General features: G+C 37.0%; 1 protein-coding gene across 8 annotated transcripts in view; it reads right to left on the reverse strand.

Moving 5' to 3' along the window:
• The window catches only part of FUT8 (fucosyltransferase 8), a 306,584-nt gene that overhangs the window by 201,079 nt on the left and 91,050 nt on the right, over positions 1-14,455 (reverse strand). For 6 of the 8 annotated variants that reach the window (XM_061156858.1, XM_061156857.1, XM_061156859.1 and 3 more), the window contains exon 3: positions 3,178-3,268. The exons of the other annotated variants lie outside the window; for them this stretch is intronic. The gene's annotated coding sequence lies outside the window, so the exon portion shown is untranslated. The remainder of the gene's footprint in view (positions 1-3,177; positions 3,269-14,455) is intronic. 8 annotated transcript variants of the gene reach the window in all.

Raw genomic sequence — 14,455 nt, forward strand, 5'->3', positions numbered from 1 at the left:
TCAGAATTCTTTAATTCTATTTTTCTTCTTGGGAAAAACATGTAGTCCTTCTTGTTGCTGGATGATAAGTGTCAATCATATCCAGTTGATTGATATTGCTGTTGAGTTCAAATATGTCCTTACTGATTTTCTGCTATATCTGTCCATTTCTGGCAGAAGTATTGAAGTATCACCTCCTATAAGTAGACTGATCAATTTGTTTTTGCAATTTTGTTGGCTGCTGCAGCACAAATTTTGATGACCTGTTGTTAGGTGCACACATATTAAGGTATTATATCTTCTTGCCCTCCTTTGGGATTAGAATGAAAACTGACCTTTTCCAGTTCCATGGCCACTGTTGAGTTTTCCAAATTTGCTGGCATACTGAGAGCAAGTACTTTAACAGCATCATCATTTAGGATTTGAAGTAGCTCACCTGGAATTCCATCACCTCCAATAGCTTTGTTGGTAGTGATGTTTGCTAAGGCCCACTTGATTTCTCACTCCAGGATGTCCAGCTCTAAGCAGGTGATCAGACCATAGTGGTTAACAGGGTCATTAAGATCTTTTTTGTATAGCACAGTTGTCCCAAATCTCTTTTTCCTAATTCCAATATTCCTGGCAAATTTGAGTCTGATTCTGATGCTTGCTCTCTTTAAACTGTGTTTTTTGCTTTTTGGTCTGCCTTGTAGTTTTTTGCTGAAAGTCAGACACCATGCACAGAATAAAAGGACTACAGCAAATAGGAATTTACTAATGTCATAAGGTATGGCGGGAGCAGAAGCTAGGTATAGCCTTTCAGAGGAACTGTGCTCCTCAAGCTGTGAACTTCACAAGTTCTTTTCAGTCTTGTGCTCCCCTCCTAGGTGAAACAGGATGGCTACAAGGGGCTGCTGCTGCTGCTAAGTCACTTCCGTTGTGTCTGACTCTGTGCGACCCCATAGACAGCAGCCCACCAGGCTCCTCCGTCCCCAGGATTCTCCAGGCAAGAACACTGGAGTGGGTTGCCATTTCCTTCTCCAATGCATCAAAGTGAAAGTGAAGTCGCTCAGTCGTGTCCGATTCTTTGCGACCCCATGGACTGCATAGCCTACCAGGCTCCTCCGTCCACGGGATTTTCTAGGCAAGAGTACTGGAGTGGGTTGCCGTTTCCTTCTCCACTACAGGGGGCTAGAAATGGATATTTCTCTCCTTCCAACATGGAAGGCTAGAGTTGGGTATTTCCCTTCTTCTAGGTCAGTTAATGTCTGATAACACTCTAATAGATTAGGCTCTGGTAAAACACTTTCTCTTGATAGCAGATCTTGTTAAGAAAAGGAAGATGCCTTGGCATATCTCAAAATGGTTATTTTCTCCTCCCCCTGGAGGAAGCACCAAGGGATTTTTCTCAGATAGTCACTGTGAGGACCTGAGAGAGCTCCTAGAAGTAAAATCACGAAAATGTGGGGATTCCCTACGACCAGGTCCCCCTGGAGTTCTCAAGTCACGTTTGTCCACATGGAGCTTCCTGTAATTTGTCAATCACACTTTAGATTTTTCCTACACAGTAGTGGTTTCTTTTGCAGTTTCTGTTAAGCTGTCATTTTCTACCTGCCTGTCTCTTCAATTTGAGAGCAGTGGTTTGCCCTGTGACCTCACTTCTCTGATGGATCTAAGAAGAGTTTTGATTTTTTAGTTTGTTCACTATTTTACTTGTTGTTAAGATGGAATAATTATTAAATATAATAATTATTATAAATTATATATAATTATTTAAATTATAGAAAAATAAAGCCAGTTTCTTATTCCTAAAACAGCATTACAGCGTCTTCTAAACAAATTATAAGTTTTAAGATTTATCCTCTTGGGGGGAAAGAAAAGTCAGTATAAAGCTAGGATTTGTATGTGAAATTTGACATTTGGATGCCAATTCCCAACATTTTCTATTGCCATGAAATTAACCTCTACCAAAATTACTTTACTTAGAAAATCTTAGTTGTGCTATCTGCTGTTCTTATAGCAAGAAGCACAGCTAATTTTTTTCCAAATCACATTGTAGAACAGCTCATTACTTTCTATATTACTAACTTAAATTTTATTCAACTTGAGTTTTAACATACTTAACCAAAAGCAAGCTGATTATAACATGAACATATCTAATTCACCTTAAAACATCTGAAAGTATGTTGCAAATTAAGTCTCCAAACATAGCAAGTATATCAGAATGGCCAAACCCAAGGGAATATATTAGCATCATCTTTCCTTTGCATAAATGTAAATTTCATTTTGTTATTATTTCCACATCCCTCATACATTAGGTACAACAGATACTTCTGAGTCCTTTATACAGTAAACAGATGGTGAACCACTACAAAACTAGAAGCAAGCATAACATCTTAAGGAATTATTAAGAATCTTACTCTTCATTTGGAGGATTACCACAGAGTTGGACAAATAATTTTCTTAGGAGGATCATGAGGAATTAGGGTAAGAAATATACTGGAAATGATAATAGAGATGGTCACAAAAAGAACTGAGAAAAGAGATCATAGTAATAAGTGAACAATAATATAAACACTCCTAGAAAAAAGAAAATCTACACAAAAAAGAACTGCCCAAAGAGAATGAAGATATGCTTGTGAAAAAAAGAGAAGAATGCTCTGTAAGCTCCACTCAATTTGCTGAATGTTAAATATATTCCTGAGACCCCCCATTCCTGAAGCCCCAAAATAAAGTCAATGTCTAAGTAAAACTGAGACTTAGTACTTGACATAGTTTCTAACGAAAGTAATAACCAACAAAATAGATCCAATTATGTCAGTTTACAAGAGATAAAGAAATGAAAACATCAAAAGCAAGAAAACAAAAATATTAAGACTATCGAGTCATGTCAGTGGTTATACATGTAAAAACAGAAATTTAGGTGAGAATAGCTACGTAAAAGGGACAAGATAGCCCAGTAGATAGAGCATAGAATGTAGTCCTGCTCCAAAAAGCTGTCGTATGATTTTTAGAAAGTCATCATATTATCTCTAGAGCTGAAGTAATGTAGATTCAGTAGAATCTTTTGAGGAACAGTGATATGATGTAAATAAATAACAGTGTTTTCTGCATGAGAAAACACTACTTAAAGAGAAAAGGGTTTTTTAACTTTTTAAAAAAAGAAAAATTTGACTTATTTACAAAATTACTAAATATCAAGTATGAAAAATGGCTTACCTTTTTTCCCCTAGAATGTAAGAAGCTGATGGAATCACATATTTCCAATGCAAGATATTACTGCTTGAAACTAGGTCACTATAATTATCAACTGTTTAAAATGAGACAAAAGAAAGGGGTAACATTAATTATCTACAATTATACATTTCTTTGTTAAGAAGAAACTTATGTCACACAAAACCTCAAGCCTTGAAGAGACATATGTCCCTAGGTTTGAACTGTCCAGGGAAAGTTTCTTTGAGCAAAGATTAGACAAATAGTTGAAAACTATTTAAATAATCACTGATCACTAAATGTAAATAGCTTTTTTAACTAAAAAGAAAAAATAAATTTTTTTCAATATTTACTGTTATCACCCTCCTTTTTTCCCAAAAAAGGAAAACATGAAAGTTCAGCTAATACAAAAAGGCCCCACTATTTAAAAAAAAAAAAAAAGAGGGTAATATTCAAACAGCTTCAAGGACAAAAAGTATGTTCTAGACCAGATCATATTTACAGTTCCTCATCTAGAATTCAACTAGCATTCAACTGCAGCAATCAGCCAAGCTTGGCAAATTAAAATAACAGTAATTTTGACAGATTATCTTCTATAAATATTCAAATATGGATGTCTGTGTGCATGCAAGGGTCTCTATATGCCAATCAAAATGCTTTGTTTAGGATCCTAAAATTGAGCATTTTTTTATCCTTCATTTCCGTAGGGGTCCCCTGGATCCTTAACTTTCATTTTAACTCTTTCACCTCAACTCATAAAACTGCCAAGTATTTCAATTCTGTGCCCTGAATTATATTACCTATAGCCTGAATTTAAAGATTTTGAGAGTAACATTCATATAAATATAAAGTACCAATAGACAAGAAGAAACAACCTAGGGTCTTAAAAAAATCTAGGTCTGTAAAGACAAAAACAAAAATTCAGGAATTGGGGGTAATGGGGATAACGAAAGCAGGGAGCGTTGCTTGACAGTTAGCAACTGAGTAAAAGATTAACTTTTTATTCAGGTAATCAGGTATGCCTTGGTAAAGTAACATTCAAATATAAAGAGCAATTAACAACTTCATAAATTTGGGCTATATGCAAAGTTCAATTAAGATAGACTACTATTTATTTGGCTCAAGGAAGACCTTATACTTTAAGTATACCAAAGTGTCAAAAGTGGGAAAATGCATTTAGTATGAAATTGAAACCAAAATTTTTAAATGCATAGATAGCCCTATATTTAATCAAGAATAATGGCTTTAAAGAACACAAGCTATCTGATACATGAATTTTCTAACTGTCCTACTCTCCTGTCTCCCATTAGTTTAGTTTCCCTTAAACATGTACACAGTTACTGAAAAGCCTCAGATATTCCAGGAAAACTACAAGTGATAGGCATGCTTCTACATCTAGAGGAGCAACAAAATTATGGAAGAAAAGTCAACCTACTTGGAGGCACTGCCCTTCTACGCCCACTTGGAAAGAAACAGCGATAAAGACCTCTAGTAAAATTGCTCAAAACATCTCTGGAAAACAGGCTTGAATGAAACTCTACTTCATGATCCGCTCACCATTCAACCACCCAAAACCAGGTCCAACAGTGGATCCAAGCCAGATCAACGGTTCTCAACGCAGTGAAAGTGAAAGTCACTCCATCATGTCTGACTCTGCAACCCAATGGACTGTAAGTCCAGGGAATACTCCATGCCAGAATACTGGGGTGGGTAGCCACTCCCTTCTCCAGGGGATCTTCCCAACCCAGGGATCGAAGCCAGGTCTCCCACATTGCAGGTGGATTCTTTACCAGCTGAGCCACCAGGGAAGGGAAGACAGAAAAAAAGTCTGGTCCAGGGACCAGTAGCTTCAGGCTCCACTGGGAGTTTGTTAGAAATTCAGAATCTCAGGCCCTAACCAATGACGTATTGGATCAGAATCTGCATTTTAACAAGATCTCCAAATAATTCATATACATATTACAATTTGAGAAGCTCTGCTGGAAGAAGATTAGAATGAAAGAGAAAGTACAATTCCTCTGTTTAAAGATTGGTTCCCACTATAGACCACAGTTTGGCCAATAAGCAATCAATTTTAATCTCTGGTTTATCATTACTCCTACAATTTTTATATTTTGATTAAGGGATCTTGAAATACAGAAACCCCTTCTAAGTCAAAGTAATGAGTAATCATTAATTCTCATATCCCAAGAAAGGCTATGACAGTTATCAAATCATATTAGCTACACAACTAATTTAAAAATAGTAATAACTCCTTTCCTTTTAAATCCTAGACACCAAGAACATGCAGGGTTCCCGTCGCTAAGAGGGAGACCAAGAGACCAAAAGTCTATGCTATCTTATAACCAGAAGAGAAAGCTATACATACTGGTTATTCAGCTATGGTCTCTCAGCAACAAATCCACCCTTTAACACTCAGCTCAGTAATGCTGATAATATTAATAGAACTGTGGAAACTACTTTTCTCTTTTGCCAGCTAGCTTCCTCATGCTGTCAATAAGGAGAAGCTTCGTTTTTCCACTCAGCATTGATGTAGCACAAGCCCTCCATCCCAACAGCAGCAGTTGGTGAGAGCCAAAAGTTTTTTCTGACACTCTAAGAAGCACCAGCAATAGTGAGACAGTACCCCATCTAGAAGTTTTGAGCCGAAACTCTACTCTAAGCTCTTCTTCATCCCCCTGTCCTCTGGATGACTGATGCTTTCTGCAATTATTGTCTCTGTGTTACTCCAGTATTCCACTTTGGCCTTTTCAGCCTCTAATACCTCTATAGCCTACTCCCCGTATTAAATTTTATGGCAGAAATATAGTGTAGATTGCTTCCCTGTCTAGATTCTAACTGATATGTAAATGGAATAAAATTTTAGCATGATTTGATCAATCTGGAAAACTACTTTCCCAAAACATGATAATCCATGAGAAATATGCACTGACTCTGTCCAAATATGTACAAGGGAAATGGCAGCAAAAAGTACAACTGAGAAAGAAAAAAGAGGGAATATAACCTAAGAAAGTAATGTACTAAAACAAACATCATGGTAGAAAACACATTTTGACTCCCCAAAGCATAAAGAAAAGGTCAATAAAAAGCTAAAACAAAAATGTTTTCCACTTTAATAAAAATCACAGAATTTAAGAAGTAGAAGAAACTTTATTATACTGCCTCTGCCACTGTTCAGTTTTGTTAATTTTATATTGAGTTTGGATTACTATACTTTCAAGAAGCTGTTGAGAAATTAGAGAGAATCCATAGAAGATCACAAAACTTATGACAGCACTAGGAAATAAAAGTCATGAAGAAGGGCTCAAGGAGTCAAACTTTTCAGTCCAGTATATTGTGAAGAAAACTTCAAGCTAACATTATCAGCTGCCTCCCAGTTAAAGAGTTTACACTTGATTATCCTTCAGATCTTTAAAATGATGGAAGATAATAGTAAATGAAGACATAAAATGGAGTTACCTAGCTTAATGATTTCCTTCACATTAATAAAGTAGCAGCTCTTAATGCCATCCATATGAGAATGACTTAGATTATTCTTTAAAAAACAATGATGATGATAAATGTCCAGAACACTACAGCCAGACATCTGACTTAAACTGGTCTGAGGTAGAGTCTAGGCATGTTAAAACAACAACAACAACAACAACAACACACATCCAAGTGTTTATAATGTACTGACAAAGGGATTTGGAACCACTAGTGGGACATTCTATGACTTTAATACTCAAGATATGATCTAAAGACTAGCTACATCCAGAGCTGGCTTAAAACTGAGTGTTCAAAAACTAAGATCATGGCATCTGGTCCCATCACTTCATGGCAAATAGATGGGGAAAAAATGGAAACAGTGACAGCCTTTATTTTCTTGGGCTCCAGAATCATTGTGGACAGTGACTGCAGCCATGAAATTAAAAGATGCTGGCTCCTTGGGAAAAAAGGTATGACCAACTCAGACAACGTATTTAAAAGCAGAAACATTACTTTGCCAACAAAGGTCTGTATAGTCAAGGCTATGGTTTTTTCCAGTAGTCAGGCATGGTTGTGAGAGTAGGACCATAAAGAAGGCCAAAGAATTGATGCTTTTGAACTGTGGTGTTGGAGAAGACTTTTGAGAGTCCCTTGGACTGCAAGGAGATCCAACCAGTGCATTCTAAAGGAAATCAGTCCTGAATATTCATTGAAAAGACTGATGCTGAAGCTCCAGTACTTTGGTTACCTGATGTGAAGAACTGACTCATTGGAAAAGACCCTGATGCTGGGAAAGATTGAAGGCAGAAGAAGGGGACAACAGAGGATGAGATGGCTGGATGGCATCACTGACTCAACGGACATGAGTTTGAACAAGCTCCAGGAGTTGGTAAAAGACAGGGTCGCCTGACGTTCTGCAGTCCATGGGGTTGCAGAGTCAGACACAACTGAGCGACTGAACTGAACTGACCAAAACATGTTGAAGTAATTCAGAAGGAAATGTACTTATTGGAAATAAAAATACTATAAGAAAGAAGGAAAAAATCAGTGTGCTTTACTCTGGTTTAAAAAGAAAAATTGTTACAGTAGTAATATAATCATATCAACCCTGTTAAGGGTCTGTAGCCCACACTTAAAACAGAAAGGAATATGACACAAAAGCAGTAACTCAGATTACCTATAACATCAATGTTGTCAATATTCTAGGGTGAATGATAAATATACCAATACTGCAGATAGGGTTCCTATGAATGAACAATTTCTGGAAAGAACCACTTTACTATCTACCTTTGGGAAATAATAAAGCCCTATGTTAGGAGACATATTTTCCTTGATGTCTCCTTAATTCACTCTATACTCTTCCTATGACCACCACCATCACCCTCTGAAAAGGACAAAAGGTTATGATTTTTTTTTACAATGAAATGGCATGATGTATAATTTAGTCTGATTTTTCTCTTCTTCTGTACCCCACGACTACTAACTTCCAAAAAGTTCACTCTCTGCTTCTGTCATTACAGAAGCAAAATCTTCAGCCCCAGAAAGACACAGATGATTCTTTTGAAAATGCTGAAGACAATTTTAAAGAAGAGGTCAGATAAAAGGCTATCAATAAAAGACCTACTAGAAAGTTTTAATAATTCATGTGAATTCTAAATAGCACAATAGAAAAGCCAATGTTTCCAGAGACAAATATATTATTGTACTGGCAAATAGACTGAGCTTAAAATAAGCAAAATTATATCCTATGAGTATTTAAAGCAGAGCAACAATGTCTATGTTTTAGCTTCATTCAGTCCAACGACACTCCTAAAAACTACAGTGTACCATCTTCATTTGACAAAGCCCGGTTGACCTAGTTTCTGAGAAAGAACAAAACTACAGATATTAAAAATAGCACTGCTTACCCCATAGAGTTATTAAAGTGGATGCTGGAGCCAGAAAGATTTGGGGGCTAAAAATACAAATGCAAAGACTAACTGAAATGGAGTCTTCTAAAGACCTAAGTTTAAAATTATGACTTGAACTCATTGGTTCCTTTGGGTAAGGTTTTACCTGAAGAATCTAAGAAAGCTGAGGTGCATGTGAAGCACTTTAGTGGTGAATTCTGATTTCCCAAACTGTGGATCTGGAATAAGACTTCCCAGGAAGCCAACACAGACAAAACCCAAAAGAAGAGTGTTCTTAGGAGAGAAAGCAACCGTCAAAAAACAACAGAAGCTGAGCATTCCTGATATGACTCTGTCACTAACTAACATGACTAATAAAGTAACCCATACCAAAACTCCTTGAAAATTTCCATCAGATTTTAATCATTCATGTTAGTTATATAAATTATTTATAGCTATTTTTTCCTTTCTAGTTAGTACCAGAAAACACTCTCTTTGTGTCTCTACCTATCTTCATAATAGTATGTTCTTCATAATAGTACGCATCTCTAGCTATCTTCATAATAGGCATAAAAGTATGCCTTATGTTCTCATCCTATTAAAAAAGACTATATCATTTGAATAATAAAATATACAATATTTATGAAAAAAAATTAAAATACACCTCAAAGAAGTGATATTTACTAAAAAATAGTTGAATGAACAAATATTACTACCTTCCTACCCTCATAACATGGAAAAATTTTAATGGAAAAAGTTTACCAGCTCCATCACCAATAAAATAGAAAGCTTATTATATCAAAGAAACACAACTATTTAAAATCACTAGAATGATTTTTTAATCATCAGGAAGAATAAATTAAAAATATTCTCAAACTTCATAGTGAATCAGAATTACTTAATCTTGCAAAATTACAGAATCTGAGCTCCATGGCCAGAGATTATGATTCATAAAGTCTGAGTTTCTGAAGATGAACCCCAAACTCTACATTTTAACAGGCTTCCTAAATGATTATCAACTGGATTATCCTTGAACTACAATTTACTTACACTTCACCTTCAACCCACTGTCAACTTCTTAATAAGTCTTTGAGGTCTGATCAGAATGCCCACCGTCAGTCTCATCTTAACAGCCTCAATTTCTATATAAACTACATGCTTAAAACTAACACAGAGATAAAATAATAGCAATCAGTTATTGGACATATATTACTATGGGCTGTAAATTCTGCACAATCTATTATACGTACATAATTATGGAGTGCTGTAGTCCATGAGGTCACAAAAGAGTTGCATATGACTTAGTGACTAAACAACAAGAATTAAATGATATTTTGCATATAAAATATAGTACAGTGTCTGGCTAAAATAAATAAATGCTCAATAAAAGTACTAGTTGAAACTAGTACAACTAGCTACTAGTTGAAAACTAATGGCTACACAAAAATCTGCACATAGATGTTCAGTTCAGTTCAGTTGCGCGGTCGTGTCCAACTCTTTGCGACCCCACGAACCGCAGGACGGCAGGCATCCCTGTCCATCATCAACTCCCATAGTTCACCCAAACCCATGTCCATCAAGTCAGTGATGCCATCCAACCATGTCATCCTCTGTCGTCCCCTTCTCCTCCTGCCCTCAATCTTTCCCAGTATCAGGGTCTTTTCCAGTGAGTCAGCTCTTCGCATCAGGTGGCCAAAGTACTGGAGTTTCAGCTTCAGCATCATCAGTCCTTCCAATGAACACCCAAGGACTGATCTCCTTTAGGATGGACTGGTTGGATCTCCTTGTGGTCCAAGGGACTCTCAAGAGTCTTCTCCAACACCACAGTTCAAAAGCATCAATTTTTCGGCACTCATAGTCCAACTCTCATATCCATACATGACCACTGGAAAAACCATAGCCTTGACTAGATGGACCTTTGTTGGCAAAGTAATGTCTCTGCTTTCTAATATGCTGTAGGTTTGTCATAACTTTCCTTCCAAGGAGTAAGCATCTTTTCATTTCATGGCTGCAATCACCATCTGCAGTGATTTTGGAGCCCAGAAAAATTAAGTCAGACACTGTTTCCACTGTTTCCCCATTTATTTGCCATGATGTGTTGGAACCGGATGCCATGATCTTAGTTTTCTGAATGTTGAGCTTTAAGTCAACTTTTTCACTCTCCTCTTTCACTTTCATCAAGAGGCTCTTTAGTTCTTCTTCACTTTCTGCCATAAGGGTGGTGTCATCGACATATCTGAGGTTATTGATATTTCTCCCAGCAATCTTGATTCCAGCTGGTGCTTCATCCAGTCCAGCATTTCTCATGATGTACTCTGCATATAAGTTAAATAAGCAGGGTGACAATATACAGCCTTGATGGACTCCTTTTCCTATTTGGAACCAGTCTGTTGTTCCATGTCCAGTTCTAACTGGTGCTTCCTGACCTGCATATAGATTTCTCAGGAGGCAGGTCAGGTGGTCTGGTAGTCCCATCTGTTGAAGAATTTTCCAGTTTATTGTGATCCACACAGTCAAAGGCTTTGGCATAGTCAATAAAGCAGAAATAGATGTTTTTCTGGAACTCTCTTGCCTTTTCGATGATTCAGTGGATGTTGGCAATTTGATCTCTGGTTCCTCTGCCTTTTCGAAAACCAGCTTGAACATCTGGAAGTTCACGGTTCACGTATTGCTGAAGCCTGGCTTGCAGAATTTTGAAAATTACTTTACTAGCGTATGAGATGAGTGTGATTGTGTGGTAGTTTGAGCATTCTTTGGCATTGCCTTTCTTTGGGATTGGAATAAAAACTGACCTTTTCCAGTTCTGTGGCCACTGCTGAGTTTTCCAAATTTGCTGGTATGAGTGCAGCACTTTCACAGCATCATCTTTCAGGATTTGAAATAGCTCAACTGGAATTCCATCACCTCCACTAGCTTTGTTCACAGTGATGCTTCCTAAGGCCCACTTGACTTCACATTCCAGGATGTCTGGCTCTAGGTGAGTGATCACACCATCGTGATTATCTGGATGTTCAGAATAGCTTTATTTATAATTGCCAAAACTAGGAAGCAACCAGAATGTCCTTCAGTGGGTGAATGGATAAGTAAACTTTGGTACTTTCAGATGATGAAATATTATTCAGTACCAAAATGGAATGAGCTATCAAGTCATGAAAAGACATGGGGGGAACCTGAAAGTAAACAAAGTCAATCTGAGAAGGCTACATAACTGTATAATTCCAACTAATATGCCATTTGGAAAACAAAAAACTATGGAGACAGTAAAAAGATTAGGAATAGTCCAGGGTTGGAAGCTGGGGAGAAGGGATGAAAAGACACAGAGGATATGGAGGGGAGGGGTGCAGTGAATATATTCTTCATGGTTTTATAATTATACATACATATCATTATACATTTGTCCAAACCCAGAGAATGTACAACCTAAAGAGTCAATCCTAAAGTAAACTATGGATTTCTGATTACAATGTGTCAATGTAGCCTCACCAACTGTAACAAATGTACCACTCTGGTGGGAACTGTTGATAAATGGAGGAGGCGATACATGTGCAGGGGCAAAGGGTATACGGGAAACCTCTATACCTCCCTCTCAGTTTTGTTGTGAACCTAAAACCACTCTAAAAAAAAAAAAAATCATCTTTATTAAAAACAAACAAGCAAACAGTAAAGTGCTATCATCCCTTATAGCAGAGATATTATTTTACGGGGGTCCTCCTAACAACCCTAAGAGGCAGTCGCTATTATTTCCAAATTGCAGTTAAGGAAATTAAGGTTTAACAACTTGCCCAGGCAAGTAACTTGCCTAGAGGTAGTGAAGGAGAAGAGACAGGGTTCATGAGAAACCAAGTAACTCCAAAATCTGAACTCTGTAACCTAAGCTAACTTCCTCAAGAAGCCAGGCAACAACAGTCAATACAAAACCGTTCCACATTCATAACCACCCTTCACAAGAATTTTCCTGAGTTATCCCAGGTCAGTCATGGGGAATGACCTAAGCACACACTCACAAATGTTCCTAAGGCTAAGAACTAAAGAAGACCAGGCACTGGACTATGACAGACGTCTGAGAAAAGGTAATTATAGTAACCAAAACTATGTAGGGGTTGATGAATAAACTATTTTGTATTAAGGAATGTTCAAATAAGTATAATACTTAAAGAGTGTTTAATGCTTTCACAGCACTTTAGAATTATGAATTACTAATAACTCCTTGACAAGGGTCAATATGACTGTTAACCTTCCAGCAAACATGAAGATATAGATTGATAAAATCTAAACAGCTAACACTGAATGACTTTAGATTCATTAACCTGACAAACTCAGTCTTGGAACTCGCCACACATAAGGACTATGATCCTTAGCTAAGAGTTTAAGAAGCCACAAGGGGGTCAATTCAAAACAAGACTTCTATATTTCATCCACACAAAATATGAACATAATAAATATGAAATTCAAAGCTCTCTAATGCTCTTTAATGTTTCCTACTCAAATTTTATAAAATTTGATTATGTTCCTAATGATTAAGTTTTGTACATTTTTTAAAACACTCTGTAACTTTTCTCAAAATATGTATTTCCCAGTACCTTAAATTGCTCCCATGTGGCTATTGTCTTATCTCTCAAGAATTAATATTCTTCTCGCTTGCTTCTTCCTACAACCCATCCCAGAAATGGTAAGCAATGCTTTCCACAAACTTCCCTTACCCTGCTCCCACCTGAACCACAACTACACTCACAAGTAAAACACAATTCACTAATAACATAAAAAAAAAATGAAAGCAAGTATTAGTCGTTCAGCCCTGTCTGACTCTTTGCTATTCCATGGATTGTAATCCGCCAGGATCCTCTGTCTATGGGATTTTCTGGGCAAGAATACTTGCCAGGAGATTGCTATTTCCTCCTCCAGGGGATCTTTCCTACCCAGGGATTGAACCCAGGACTCCCACACTGCAGGAAGATTCTTTACCATCTGAGCCACCAGGGAAGCCCGATAACATCAGCATACCACTAAAACTACAAACTCAGAAAATGAAAATTACTGATTATGATAACATGTACACTACCCTGTTCAACTATACAGAAGAGAACTTGTATTTTAACCTGGTATCTCTCAACAAGTTAATGCAACTCTTATAGTTACTTAGTTTTATCAATCTTAGTTTTACAGATAACTAAGAAGATTTTTAATGAAAATGCATTCAAATTAGACTCTTAGTCAAATAAAATGTGATACATAATAATGAACAATATACATATAAAACTCAGGCAGAAAGAACACATAGCTCTCATTTGTTCACCTTCTCTTTAAGGAAATAAACTCTTTACTACCTGTCCCATACAGAAAGTCTGATTCACCCGACAGCTACTGCCCAAACAATCTTAGTACGGCAAAAGGAAGCCAAAGACTGAACACGGACTGAACATTTCCCTGTGCTGGAGATCTGTTCATTAAACATATAAAAGTAGCTAACTCCATTATCTAGATTTTTACAGAGAACATGCATTACACTTTAATAGTTACAAAAGATTTAGTCATTTTTTTTTAATGTGATAAGTTTATTTAGTGGGAGCTTTTCTCTCTCTCTCTCTCTCTCTTTTTTTTTTTTTTAAGGAAAAAGCAGATTTTAGAAATCCCTGCCTGAGAAATAATGCAACTTTAAACATACCAAATCCCATAAAAGCAAATCAGTGAAATCAGTGAGGTTGTAAAGGGTTCTAGACGGTGGCACAGAGTCCCTGAACCAGCAGACGCCACGTTTCAAGAACTGTGTGCTTCTCTTCCTGAGCTCTGTCTACAGAAGAAGCACTCTGCTCTTTATAATGGAAACCAGAGCCCAGAACTAATATGACCACAGAAATTATCTGGAACAGCCTAGAAGTCCCTCTAACTGCATAACACCCACGCACCTCAAATGATAGGAAACCTAAACA

The sequence above is a fragment of the Dama dama genome, chromosome 12 (genome assembly GCF_033118175.1).
Source record: "Dama dama isolate Ldn47 chromosome 12, ASM3311817v1, whole genome shotgun sequence".
Classification (NCBI taxonomy): domain Eukaryota; kingdom Metazoa; phylum Chordata; class Mammalia; order Artiodactyla; family Cervidae; genus Dama; species Dama dama.